The 14,324-nt window shown below is 40.7% G+C and overlaps 1 protein-coding gene across 2 annotated transcripts in view; it reads left to right on the forward strand.

Moving 5' to 3' along the window:
- Uggt1 (UDP-glucose glycoprotein glucosyltransferase 1) overlaps positions 1 to 14,324 on the forward strand; it is a 125,621-nt gene that overhangs the window by 66,253 nt on the left and 45,044 nt on the right. The window lies entirely within an intron of this gene.

Below are 14,324 nucleotides of genomic sequence, written 5' to 3' on the forward strand. Positions count from 1 at the left end.
GGTTAACTTCTTCTTTGCTCAGTTTGGGTAACTTGTATTTCTCTAAAAATGCATCCATTTCCGCCAGATTTTCTTCCTTTAGAGAGTACAGCTTTTGAAAGTAGTCTGTTAGAATTGTTTGGATATCTTGGGTACGTGTTGTGATGTTTCCCGTGGCATCCCTAATCCTATTAATATGGGTTTCCTCTCTTCTTTTTTTAATTAATCTTGCCAACGGGCCATCAATTTTGTTTATTTTTTCAAAGAACCAGCTTTTTGTTTGGTTTATTTTGGTTATGGTTTTCTGATTTTCTAATTGGTTAATCTCTGCTCTCAATTTGGTTATCTGGCTTCGTCTAGTAGCTTTAGGTCCCATTTTTTCTTGTTTTTCTAGCTTCAACAGAACAGTTTATGAATATAGTGCATTTTGATCAATGTTGAATGTTGCCCTTTTCAACATTCTCATCCAAAAGGAGCTTTCTTTGTATTTGTGTTTTGTTACTTGTGTTTTGTCTAATTTCTTTTTTTTTTTTTTGGGGGGGGGGGGGGGTTCGGTCATGAGGCCTGAACTTGGGGCCTGGGCGCTGTCCCTCAGCTCTTCAGCTCAAGGCTAGCACTCTACCACTTGAGCTACAGCGCCACTTCCGGCTTTTTTCTTTTCGCTTATGTGGTGCTGAGGAATCGAACCCAGGGCCTCTGGCATGCAAGGCATGCGCTCTACCACTGAGCCACCTTCCCAACCCTTTTTTTTTTTTTTAATTTTTATTTTTTATTGTGAACATACTGTATAGAGTGGTTACAATTACATGGGCAAGGTAGTAAATTTTTGAAAAAATATTTTTTATTGTAAAAATACTGTTACAGTTACATAAGCAAGGTAATGAGTATATTTCCTATCAAACATTATTGAGTAAAATCTTTTGAGCATTACTCTTTTTCAGGTGCCACAAGCAGTTGGTTTACAGGCTCCTAGGCAGCTCTCCTATAAGGAAAATATTTGTAAGACTTGTATGTATCATAACTAACAGCAAATTTTATTGGTTAAGTCTTTAATTTTAAAAATTGTGAGGAATAATGAGACATTTTGTTCTATTGTTAAATAGAACATTGAAAATAGCTTATAATTACATAAATATGTGTGTGTACATATGTGTTTATAACTATTTCTATAGCTATTGAGATATAATTCCCATCCTGTACAACTTTTTATTTTTATTATGTTAAAATAATAGTATAAATAATAATTTGTAGTTTGGGGGATGGTTCCCAGAGTCTCATGAATGGTAGGAAATACTCTACCACTGGAGTTATAACACTGACTCCAAAATTGGCTTTTTAAAAGAAGGTATCAGCCAGTGGTTATGAATATTTACACAGACTTTTGCAGCCATCAGCTGTAATTTTCAAACATTGTAATCATCAAAAGAAGTCCATTCTCCATAGTAGTCTTCCTCATTCTGTCCTTCGCCTAGCCACGGAACCACCCTACTTCCTTTTTCTATGGATTTGCCTCTTCTAAGCATTTCATATAAATAGAATGGTAGAGACCAGGCTAAGACCAGGTTGATATGATGGTGCGCTAAATCCCAGTCTGCTATTCATGTGGTTGGTCCTGCTGATGTTACCGATCCTGTCATCTTGTTAGGATCAGTAAGGCTTCCCATGTATTACCTTGTTGCATGAACTGTCAGATGTCATCTAAGGGGGAACCATTATGACTAACAAAGATAATTTTGTTTTGTTGGTCAGGGGGCTTGAACTCTTAAGCTTGGGTGCTGTCCCTTTTCAGCTCAAGGAGAGCACTCTACTGCTTGAGCCACAGCTCCACTTCCATTTTTCTGATGGTTAATTAGAGATAAGAGTCTCACAGACTTTTCTGCCCAGGCTGGCTTTGAACAGCAATCCTCAAATCTAAGCCTCCTGAGTAGGTAGGATTACAGGTGTGAGCCACGGGAGCCTGGCAGATACTTTTTTTTTTAATAAAATTTTTTATTGTGATTAAGTGGTTACCTAATTTCCCAAATTTCACAGTATTGTGGGATAGTGATGCTCAAACACATTCTAACTTTCCTGGAGCAAATTGTTTATCACGGTCTATAACATTTATGAGTTCTATGAGCTTTGCGATACAGTTATTTCTTCCACATTGGGTGATATGTACATTTCTTTTGTTTTGCATAGCAACAGCTGTTCCCTCTTTCTCATTTGTTCCCTCCCTCCCATCGCTGCCAATAAGTTGCTTAGTTCATTTTGGTCAGTGTCCAGTGCAGCTGATGGGTCCCGCTGTTATGTTTTTCACTGATTCCCTCTAGTTCTGGGTCGTCTTCCTGGTTCCCCTCCAGTGTACACATATATACAATACATGTGATCAGCAGCATGGGGTTATTTAGTAGTGATTCCACCAGATGAGTGGAAGTCCTTTGTTTCTTTTTTTTTTTTTTTTTAATTTTATTTTGTTTTATTTGAGAACATACTGTACAGAGGGGTTACAATTACATGGGCAGGATAATGCATACATTTCTTACCAAGCATTGCAGCCTCCTCCTTTGTTTATCCTTCACCTCCCTTCCCAGCCTCCCCCCTCCCCCCCACCAGTCCTTTGTTTCTTAAGTCCTGTTAATTTTGTGGTATTACCTAACATTTTGGATTTAACATCCACTTATCAGGGAGACCACGTACTGTTTGTCTCTTTGCTCTTGGCTTACCTTGCTCAATGATTTCTTGTAGCTCCATCCATTTCCCTGCAAATGTCAATATTTTGTCATTTCTAATGGCTGCATAATATTCCATTGTGTATAGATACCACAATTTTTGGATCCATTCATGTGTGGTGGGGCATCTGGGTTGTTTCCATATCCTGGCTATTGTGAACAGTGCTGCAATAAACATGGAAGTGCATGTGTCCTTGTATACTGGTTCCTGTTGTTGTTCAGGATAGATGCCTCGAAGTGGTATGACTGGGTCATAAGGGAGGTCAATCTTTAGCTTTCTGAGGACCCTCCAGACTGCTTTCCAAAGTGGTTGTATAAGTGTAAGTTTACATTCCCACCAGCAGTGTAATAGGGTTCCTCTTTCTCCAGCAGTGTAATAGGGTTCTTCTTTCTCCGCATCCCCTCCAGCATTTGTTGTTGGCTGACTTGAGGATGTGGGACATTCTGACTGGGATAAGGTGGTATCTCAGGGTTGTCTTTATTTGCATGTCCTTCACAACCAGGGATGGTGAACATTTCCTCATGTGTTTCTTTGCCATTTTTAATCTCTTCATCTAAGAAATCTCTCTTTAGTTCCCTTTCCCATTTAGTAATTGGTTTGTTAGGTTTGGGAGGGATTAGTTTCTTGAGTTCTCTGTATATACTGGATATAACCCCTTGTCTGATATGTTATTGGTAAATATTTTTTCCCAATTATTTGGTTGTCTTTCTAGCTTGGTTGCGATAGCTTTAGCTGTGCAGAAGCTTTTAAGGTAGTCCCATTTGTTGAGTCTCTCTCCAATTTGTGACCCTGGGACTCTGTTCAGCAAGTTCCTTCCTGTGCCTATAGTTCAAGTGTCTCTCCTACTCTGTCCTGCAGTAGTTTCAGAGATTCAGGTTTAATGTTAAGGTCTTTAATCCATTTTGAGTTGATCTTGGTTCATGGTGATAGGCTGGGGTCCATGTTTAGTTTTCTGCATGTGGCTGCCCTGTTTTCCTAGCACCAGTGGTCAAAGAGGCTGTATTTCTTCCATTGTATGCCTTTGGCTCCTTTGTTAGATATCAGCTGACTGTAGGCATGTGGATTTATTTCTGGATCTTCTATTCTATTCCATTGGTTTTTGGGTCTGTTTTTGTGCCAGTACTATACTGTCATTGTTATTATAGCTCTATGGTAGAGTTTGAAGTTTGGCATGGATATCCCTCCCATGTTGTCTTTATTCCCTAGAATTGTTTTGGCTATTCTAGGTCTTTTGTTGTTCCATATGAATTTTTGGACTGTTTTCTGTATTTCAGAAATGTACGTCATTGGGATTTTTATAGGAGTTGCATTGAATTTGTATATTAATTTTGGCAGTATTGCCATTTTCACTATATTAAGTCTGCCTATCCAAGAGCATGGGAGGTCTTTCCATTTCCTAGTGTCTTCTGCAATTTCTTTCTTTAACTTTTTATAGTTTTCATTAAATAGTTCTTTTACATCTTTGGTTAGGTTAATTCCTAATTATTTTATTTTTGGGGAGGTTATTGTGAATGGGGTTGCTCCCTTTATTTCCCTCTCTGCTTGTACATTGTCAGTGTACAGGAAGGTGACTGATTTTTGTGGGTTGACTTTGTATCCTGCTACTTTGCCAAAGCGATTTATGATTTCTAAGAGTTTGGGGATGGAGTTTTTGGGATCGTGAAGTTATAGTATCATATCACCTGCAAAAAGGGATAGCTTAACTTCTTCTTCCCTATGCAGATCCCTTTAATGTCTTTTTGTTGCCTTATTGCCCTGGCTAAAGGTTCTAGGACTATACTGAAGAGGAGTGGAGACAGTGGGTATCCTTGCCTTGTTCCTGATTTTAGGAGAATTGGTTGTAGCTTTTCCCCATTAAGTATAATATTGGCTATTGGTCTGTTGTAAATGGCTTTTATTGTTTTAAGAAATGTTCCTTCTATTCCTATTTTCTCCAGAGCTTTTAGCATGAATAAATGTTGAATTTTATCGAAGGCCTTTTCTGCATCTGTGGAGATAATCATGTGATTCTTGACCTTTGCTCTGTTGCTGTGTTGGATTACATTTATTGATTTACGTATGTTAAACCATCCCTGCATCTCTGGGATGAAGCCTACCTGGTCGTAGTGTATGATTTTTTTTATGTGTTTCTGAATTCTGTTAGCTAGAATTTTGTTAAGGATCTTTGCATCTGTGTTCATCAAGGAAATTGGCCTATAATTCTCTTTTTTGGTTTGATCTTTGCCTGGTTTGGGGATGAGTGTGATATTGGCATCATAGAATGAGTTTGGGATAGCTCCCTCCTCTGTTTCTCTGAAGAGCTTGAGGAGTATGGGTATTAGTTCTTCTTTAAAGGTCTTGTAGAATTCTGTTGTGAATCCATCTGGTCCTGGGATTTTTTTTGTTGGAAGACTTCTGATTGCTTCCTGTATCTTGTTGTAGGATATTGGCTTATTTAATTGATTTACTTCTTCTTTGCTCAGTTTGGTCAACTTGTATTTCTCTAAAAATGCATCCATTTCTGCCAGGACTACTTTTGAAAGTAGTTTGTTAAGATTGTTTGGATATCTTGGGTACATGTTATGATTTTTCTCGTGGCATCCCTAATCCTGTTAATATGGGTTTCTTCTCTTCTTTTTATAATTAATCTTGCCAATGGTCCATGAATTTTGTTTATTTTTTCAAAGAACCAGCTTTTTGTTTGGTTAATTTTGGCTATGGTTCTCCGATTCTCTATTCTATTAATCTCTGCTATTAGTTTGGTAATCTGGCTCCCTCTAGTAACTTTAGGTTCCATTTTTTCATGTTTTTCTAGCTGTTTATTGCAATATAATTATTTACTTGGTCTGTCTCTATTTTCTTGATGTAGGCATTGAGGGCAATAAATTTGCCCCTCAGGACTGCTTTTGCTGTATCTCACAAGTTTCTTTGTGATGTGTTTTCATTATCATTGAGTTGTAGGAATTTTTTAATTTCTTCTTTGATCTTTTCCGTTAACCAGGCATTGCTTAGAAGTGTGCTGTTCAATTTCCATGTATTTGAGTAATTTCTGTGTTATGCTTTGTTATTGAGAACTAGTTTGATTCCACTGTGGTCAGATAGGATACAGGGGATCATGTCGATCCTTTTGTATTTGCTTAAGTTCCTTGCATGAACTATGATATGGTCTATTTTGAAGAAAGTTCCATGAGCTGCTGAGAAGAATGTGTACTGTGTTGTAGGGTGAAGTACTCGGTAGATGTCAGTTAATTCCGCTTGAGGTATGGCCTCACTTAATTCGGTAGTTTCTTTCCCAATCCTCTGGTTGGTAGACCTGTCTTTTGGTGAGAGTGGGGTGTTAAAGTCTCCTAGTATTATCGTATTGGGATCTATTTTATTCTGTAAGTTTGAGAGTATTTGCTTAACATATCTGGTTGCACCAGTATTTGGGGAATATAAGTTGATGGTAGTAATATCCTCCTCTTGGATTGTTCCCTGTATTAATATGTAGTGTCCGTCCTTGTCTTTTTGTATTGATTTTAATGAAAAGTTTATTTTGTCAGCTATCAGGATTGCTACACCTGCTTTCTTACTGGGGGCATTTGATTGGTAGATCCTTTTCCAACCCTTCACTCTGAGTTTTTTTGTATGTTTGGCTGAGAGGTGGGTCTCCTGAAGGCAACAGATGGATGGGTAATGTTTTCTTCTTATCCGGTCTGCAGTTCTTTTTCTTTTGGTTGGTAAATTAAGCCCGTTAATATTAAGAGATAATATAGAAAGATGTGTTGTGGTCCCTGTCATTCCCTGTTTTCCTAAGTTTTTCTTCTTCCTTTCCTCCTGTGCTTGCTCAGTTAGACTTCTATTAATGCCTTTCTGGGTGCAGGCCCCTGTTCCTGGTTGCTTTCTTCCCGTTGTATTCCTCCTCTTAGTGTTCTTTGTAATGCTGGCTTAATGTTTATGTATTCATTTAGTTTTTCTTTGCTATTAAAAGTTTTCAGTTCTCCATCGAATGTGAATGCTAGCTTTGCCGGATATATCAGTCTGGGTTGGCAGTTATTGGCTCTCAGGGCTCGTATGGTACTTTCTCAGGCCTTTCTTGCATTCAGTGTTGTGTGAAGAGATCTGCAGTGCTTCTAATTTTTTTCCCATTGTAGTATAACTCCTTCATTTTTGCTGAATGCAAGTTTGTTTCCTTATTATTCAGATCTATCATTTTTACTATAATATGTCTAGAAGTGTTTCTTCTGGGATCTTGCTTGTTAGGTGTTCTGTATGCTTCTGTTATGTAGGTAAGATGTTCTTTTTTGAGATGGGGAAAATTTTCACTGATTATCTTGTTGAATAGGTGTTGCATTCCCTTGCTTTGATATTCCTCACCTTTATCCACTCCAATTACATGAAGGTTAAATTTCTTGGCACTATCGGCTTACTCTTGAATTTCCCTTTGGCATAATTTAAGTGATTTTTCCATATCTGTCATTTTTTGGTCTAGTTGGTGTATTCTGTCTTCTGTAACTGACATTCTACATTCCATTTTGTTCACTCTGTTAACTGTGGCTTCCATTGTGGTTCATATGGAGGAAATGGGCTCATTTATGGATTCAATGTTGATTTACAAAGTACTAATCTCATCTCTTTTTTTTTGGGGGGGGGTCCAGTCTTGGGGCCTGAACTCTGGGTCTGGGCACTGTCCCTCAGCTCTTCAGCTCAAGGCTAGCACTCTACCACTTGAGCCACCTTCCCAGCCCCTAATCTCATCTCTTAATGAGATGTGTACTGCCTCTATTTTGGTACTAATCTCACCTTTTAGTGAGGTGTTTGCATGCATCTCCTGTTTCATATCCTGTATCTCTTTCAATATTTCGACCCTGTGTTCTTTCAATTTCTGTTTTATTCCTCGCTTTATTTCTTGAGTCATTGCCTCCAGCATCTCTTGGATGTAGCTTTTGTCTTCCATTCCTGCTTTGCTCCTTCTGGGGCTCTCCCCTGGGTGGCTGCTCGCTTTTGGGGATAGCTTGCTATCCTGGGTGTTGATAAACCTTGTAACTTTTCTCTGTGATTTTCGCATGGGGATTCAGGGATTATTGGAGACTAATCTGAAATTTTGTTTTGGTCAGTAAGTGTCTGTCTTTGCTTGGTTGCTGTTTCTGTGCTGGTAGAGAGTCTGTACCTGATCTCGGTTCTGTTGGGGGCCGACCTCCAGCTGCTGGTCTGACCCACATAGGGTTCTCGGCTCTCTGCTGGAGATCACTGGCAGTTTCCGCCTTTAGAAAGGTTGAGCAGCCTAGACTGCTCCTGTTTGCTCCTACAGGTGCTCTTGGTGAGATTGGATGTGCTAGATGCACTGTCCCAGATGCTGGAGGCTACTATGGGCTCCTGATGTTTTTTTGGGGGGGAGGAAGGGAGCCGGTTGTGGGCTTGAATTCTGGGCTTGGGCACTGTCCCTCAGCTCTTCAGCTCAAGGCTGGCACCCTACCATTTTAGCCACAGCACCACTTCTGGCCCTTTCTGCTTATGTGGTGCTGAGGAATCAGATCTAGGGCCTCATGAACCCGAGACAAGCACTCTACTGCTGAGCTACCTTAACAGCCTGAGCTCCTGACTATTATCAGGTGCTCGTGGCCTGTGTTGTCCAATTCCCAGTCTAGAATATATGAGTCGGGTTCTGGTGGGGTTTGGGCTTCTCTTGTCCAGAACCCCCGGCTCTTTTGCTATCACAGGTATGATTCCCAGGGGGTGCAGTTCCGTTTTTCTCCCCTCTGCTGAGGCGTATGCTCAGTTTCTGACTTCAGTTGGGAGGAGTTGGTTGTGTTGCTCAGGCACCGGATCCCCAGGCCTGGTCCCAGCCCCCGGCCTGGGGCACGCCGGTTGGACCTGTGTATCCCGCCTAGGTTACGCAGCCTGGAGTACACAGTTCAAATTTCTTCCACTGTTGGGAGTCTTGACCCAGGGGCACTGTTCCTGGCTTGGGCGTTTAAGCTCCCTTCCACGGGTGCTCTTGCTCTAGCCTGGCCAGCTGAGTTGTGCTCCACGGACTGGTGGAGCTCTCGAACAGTGCCCAGGTTTAGTGGGTCCTGTGGTCCAGGTGTTGGGGTAGGGGGTCTGGGTCCGGGTCTGGGGATTCCCACCAGCTCTGGTCTCCCTTGAGGGAGACACTGTTCCCTGCGGGGTACTCATCCTGGAGCTAGTTGTTGTTTCTGTGTGATGTAGGTCGTTGGTTGCTGTTGCAATCAGTTCAGTTGAGGTGGTTGTGGGCTGGACAGTGGTGGCTCTGCGTGTTTCTCTTCTGTCTCTGCCTCAGTTGATGCTGTTTGGCTCTGCGCCACGGGATGGGCTTCGGGCCTCCGGCTGAGGCATTGGGGAGGGCTTCCGTGCAGGTTCTGAGCACTGGGGTTTCTCCTCTGTCTCTGCCTTGGTTGACACTGTTTGGGTCCATGGGATGGGCCTCCGGCCTCCACCCGAGGGGTGGGGGTGAGGCCTCCGTGCAGATTCTGAGCGCTGGGGTTTGTCTCTATTTGCACTCTCTGGATCAGCACCAGTTCCTTGCAGGTCTTTTGCTCTGGTGTTCTGTGGGCGTCCTGTGTAGCTCTGGGGTTCCCGTGGTGGGGCTGAGTCCAGATACTTTTTTAAAACCACTGTCTTTAGAAGTTTCTTCCCAGGAACAAGAGACAGATGACACCCATAGATATCAAAAGTATATGGTAGATATATTTAGATATATGTAGATACATTAGAAATTTTTATTGTAGTAAGAGATTCAGTGTAATTCATAATCTTGCTCAACCATCACTAAGATCTATCTCCAGAATAATTTCTTTATTTTAAACACAAACTACCTTCACATTAAGTAATAGCTCCTTCTTGCCTCCCACCTCAACCACTGGTACCACTGGGAGTGAAAGAGATGGGGCAAATGCACCAAGATGTCCACTTTTTCCTGTAGCCTTCATTACATTGAGGGAGGTAGGCATTTGCCCTTTATTGTTGCTGCTAGCACTAAATACCTCCAATCCCAGTATGAGCATCACTTGTGGATCTGGAATAGGAGAAAGGGCAGGAATGAGAATATTTCCTAGAGAAAGATTCAACTAGAATCCAGTGAATTGTGCTCAGCTCTCTTTACTTCCTACAACTAAGTACATAAGTCATGGATCATATCCCTCCAGGACCCCCAGCACATAATACACATAGGATGGAGGTATCCCAAGTCTTTCAGGGCTCGGGAAAGAGGAGGTACCCACATTGGGTACCAGAGAGCAGCCCTGATTATTCAGCTATATATATGGAAACTCTCCCACTTGTGCTCTCTCCCCTGTTTCGCCATCCTCCAACAGGGAAACTATATTGGTTTGGTTTAAGAAAGTCACCTTGGGAACTACTCTGCCAGGCATGCTTCCCTCCCATATCTTCAATTTTATTTTATTTTTTGGGGGGTCCACTCGTGAGGCCTGAACTCTGGGCCTGGGCACTGTCCCTCAGTTCTTCAGCTCAAGGCTAGCACTCTACCACTCGAGCCACAGCGCCACTTGCATGCAAGGCAAGTGCTCTACCACTGAGCCACCTTCCCAACCCCATGGGGAAAATCTTTATAACAATGGATTTAGCAATAACTTCTTGGGTAAAATATTAAAAACACAAAGAACAATAATAATAAGACTCATCAAAATTTTAAATTCTGGGCATCAAGACATTATCAAAAGTGAAAGACTAAAGGAAGGGATGACATTATACAAAAAGAAATGTACTCATCTCCTGACCTATGAAACTGTAACCCCTCTGTATATCACCTTTATAATAACAAAATAAATTGGGGAAAAAAAGTGAAAGACAAGCCATGGAACAGAGAAAGTATTTACAAAGCATATATCTAATAAAGGATTAGAATCCCAAATAACTACTATAACTCAATTCAAATGAAAAACACAATTCAAAGATGGAAAATCCAAAGTGCCCAATGCTTTAGGAAAGGCTAGGGAAAAGATGCAGACGAAGTCTGCTACCTCCTGCCTAAGCACTAAGGAATTCTCATTGCTGTTACAGATGAGCCAAAATGAAGATGTGAAGGGGTAACACTGTCCAAAAAGAAATGTACTCATTACTGACTTATGAAATGGTAACCCCTCTGTAATCAACTTTATAATAACAATAAAAAATATTTAATTAAAAAATTGAAGATATGGGGGCTGGGAAGGCGGCTCCCTGGTAGAGCGCTTGCTTTGCATGCCTGAGGCCCTGGGTTCAATTCCTCAGCACCACATAAGCAAAAAGAAAAAAGCCGGAAGTGGCGCTGTGGCTCAAGTGGTAGAGCACTAGCCTTGAGCTGAAGAGCTGAGAGACAGCGTCCAGGCCCTGAGTTCAGGCCCCACGACTAGACCCTCCCCTCCCCCCCCCCCCCCAAAAAAAAAAAAAAAAAGAGTGTCTCGGACTTTCCTGTCCGGGCTGGCTTTGAACTGCAATCCTCAGATCTCAGCCTCCTGAGTAGCTAGAATTACAGGCGTGAGTCACCGGTGCCTGGCTCCATAAATAGATTTTTGACAGAAGCAAATTATTGCATTGTTAATGTATTCATACAAAAAATTCTGTGGTTGAATTTCATTGCATGTTTTCTAATGTGTAAGAGTAGATCTCTTCTAAGGTATACCACCTTATGTTAAGAAACTATGTTATGAAATAGAGCTATTGGAAGGAGAATAAAGTCCACTTGTTTTCTGGTGCTACAGATTGAACCTGGGGTTTTGTGAATGGGTAGGCAAGTACTCTACAACTCTGAGCTTTTGTTAGACAGAGTTTTGCATGCAGCCCAGGGGGACCTAAAACTTACAGTGCAATCAAGGCCATCTTCCTGCTGCAGCTGCCTGAGTGGAATTCTTTTTAATGAAGTTGGCTTAGTTTTCTTAAACTTACGAACAGTATGGAAGCATTTATGTTTTATTTAATTGATATAAACAAATACAGAGCCAGGCATTGGTGCCTTATACCTGTAATCCTAGCTACTCAGGAGCCTGAGATCTGAAGATTGTGGTTTGAAGGCAGCCCCAGTAGAAAAGTCCATGAGACTCTTATCTCTAATAAAAACTAAGAAAAAGCTAGTAGTAGTGCAGTGGCTCAAGTGGTAGAGTGCTATCCTTGAGCAAAAGAAGCTCAGGGATAGTGCCCAGCACTGGCAGAAACAAACTTTCTTGCCTGGGCTGACTTTGGACCACAATCCTCAGATCTCAGCCTCCTGAATAGCTAGGATTATAGGTGTGAGCCCCTGGTTGCCCCGGCACTCATAAATTTCTAAGAGAAGTTAATTTCTAATTGTTAACGTAATGTTAACATAATGTAAAAAGTCAATTCTGTAAAAATCAACAACAAAAAAATCTATTAGGAGAGAAAATATTCTGCTAAGCTGTTAAACACAAATTATCTATTTGTAATCTTCCCTAATACATTTTCATATATAGTATTTAGTATCACTAAATACACATATTTAGTGATAGAAATATATCCAGACAGGAACTAAAAAATATCAGAACCACCATATTCTAGTACTTTTCCGAGTTTGGTAGCCTGCTTCTTGCACTATTAGCAAATTCCCCACCTACCTATTGCCAAATGTGAAATCAGCTGGCTTCTACTATGGTGGCTTCACTATATGATCTTCCTACTGTGCTTCCCTATGCCTTTGCAGATGACAAGTATGAATACCACTGTACCCAGCCATTGTGCTCCTTCCTCCTACTCCTAACTGGAATTATAGGTGTAAGCCGTGGTGGTCAGCCAGTCCTGGGGCTTGAAACTCAGGACCTGGACACTGTCCCTGAGCTCTTTTGCTTAAGGCTGGTACTTTACCAGTTGAGCTACAGCTCCATTTCTGGCTCTTTGCTAGTTAATTGGAGATATACTTTGCAGCCTGGGCTGGCTTCAAACTGTGATCCTCAGATCTTAGCCTCCTGAGTGGTTTAGGATTACAGGAGTGAGCCACTGGCACCTGGCTTTTGATTAGACTTAATTAAGATTTACAATGTAACATGTAATACTTGGACTCACATGTACAGTGAGTTATATAGTACAGTTGTAGGTCTTGATTTGTAGGTTTGGCTCATATGGTCATTGATAGCTTATAACATGAAAATTTGTAGATCTTTTGAAATAAGCAGTCACAATTTTTTGCTACATTTTAATTTTTTTATATTATTACATGGTTATGGGGGTTCACTGTGATATGCACATATATGGTCATATTTACCCCCCTCTACTGGTGTTTTATTGAAACTTTTAGATATTTTAATGTATATGTTTGATTTGTTAATTATCATTAAAGTGACTATAATATACTTATATAGATCTGAATGTGGTAATGCATGCCTGCAATCCCAGCATTCAGAAGCAGGAGTATCATATCATGAGTTTGAAGCCAGCCTAGCTATATGTGAGACCCTATTTTCCTCTCCCAGATACATATTATTGCCATAATATATTAATACATTACATATAATAATATATTCTTTTAAACAATATGTAATATATTATTTATGTATAATGTATACTATATATAATATTGTATACTATATAATTATATATATATATGTTTTGAGTCAGGGTCTTACTTTGTAGTCCATATGTCTTGTAACTTATGACCCTATTTTTGTTTCCCAAGTGCTGGCTCCAAATACTGGTATGATAAATATTTTAAGAACGATAAATCGTAGATTCCAACAGTATTAGCATTTATCTCTGAGATTACCTTCAGGATGTAGAAGTGTTTCTATAATGTGAGATGCACAAAAGTGAAGGCTAAATGACAAATGATTTTTCCTTCTCCCAGTGTAATTATGACTCAGGAGATGTAGGGTGACTCATGCTTGGAATTCAAAAAAGTTTGTAGTGATAGCTTTCTCCTTTCTCCTTTAAGAAGATCTACTATGGGTAGTACTCATGGTTAGTGGATTTTGGCTGGCGTGCGTTTTGGCTGGCGTGCGTGCGTGCGTGCGTGCGTGCGTGCGTGCGTGCGTGTGTGTGTTGTGTGTGTGTGTATGTGTATGTATGTATGTTTCTCTAGGGATCAAACCCAGGGCCTTATGCATGCTGAGCAAGTGTTCTACGACTGAGCTCTATCCCCAGTGCTTATGTTACCTCTTCACTGAATACAGAGCTTATTTTTCCTAGGGCATCATAGTACTCTGTGGAGAAGGCATTTTCATGTCTTGGTTCCTTCCTATTAATTCTGTGACACTGAATAACTGATTTAACTTTTCTATACTTCAGCTTCCTTATTTTTTTCTTTTTCAAAATTATTTTTTTTAATTTTAATTGTTACTATAAAGGTGATATACAGAACAATTATAGTTATATAAGTCAGGTAAATAGTACCCCTTCCCTCAGTTTTTCCCTCCCATCCCCACCCAGCTTCCTCATTTTCAAATGAGTATCACTAAACATTCTGCTTGGCAATGGCATGTAACTTCTATCTTTAGTTGTTTTAAAAACAGAAGTGGGCTGGGAAGGTGGCTCAGTGGTAGAGTGCTTACCTTGCATGCATGAGGCCCTGGGTTCGATCCTCAGCACCACATAAGCAGAAAAAGCTGGAAGTGGCTCTGTGGCTCAAGTGGTAAATGCTAGCCTTGAGCTGAAGAGCTGAGAGGGACAGTGCCCAGGCCCAGGCCCAGGTCCCACAACCGACCAAAAAAAGA

The sequence above is a fragment of the Dipodomys spectabilis genome, unplaced genomic scaffold (genome assembly GCF_019054845.1).
Source record: "Dipodomys spectabilis isolate Male_0828 unplaced genomic scaffold, ASM1905484v1 ptg000094l, whole genome shotgun sequence".
NCBI classification, from domain to species: Eukaryota; Metazoa; Chordata; class Mammalia; order Rodentia; family Heteromyidae; genus Dipodomys; species Dipodomys spectabilis.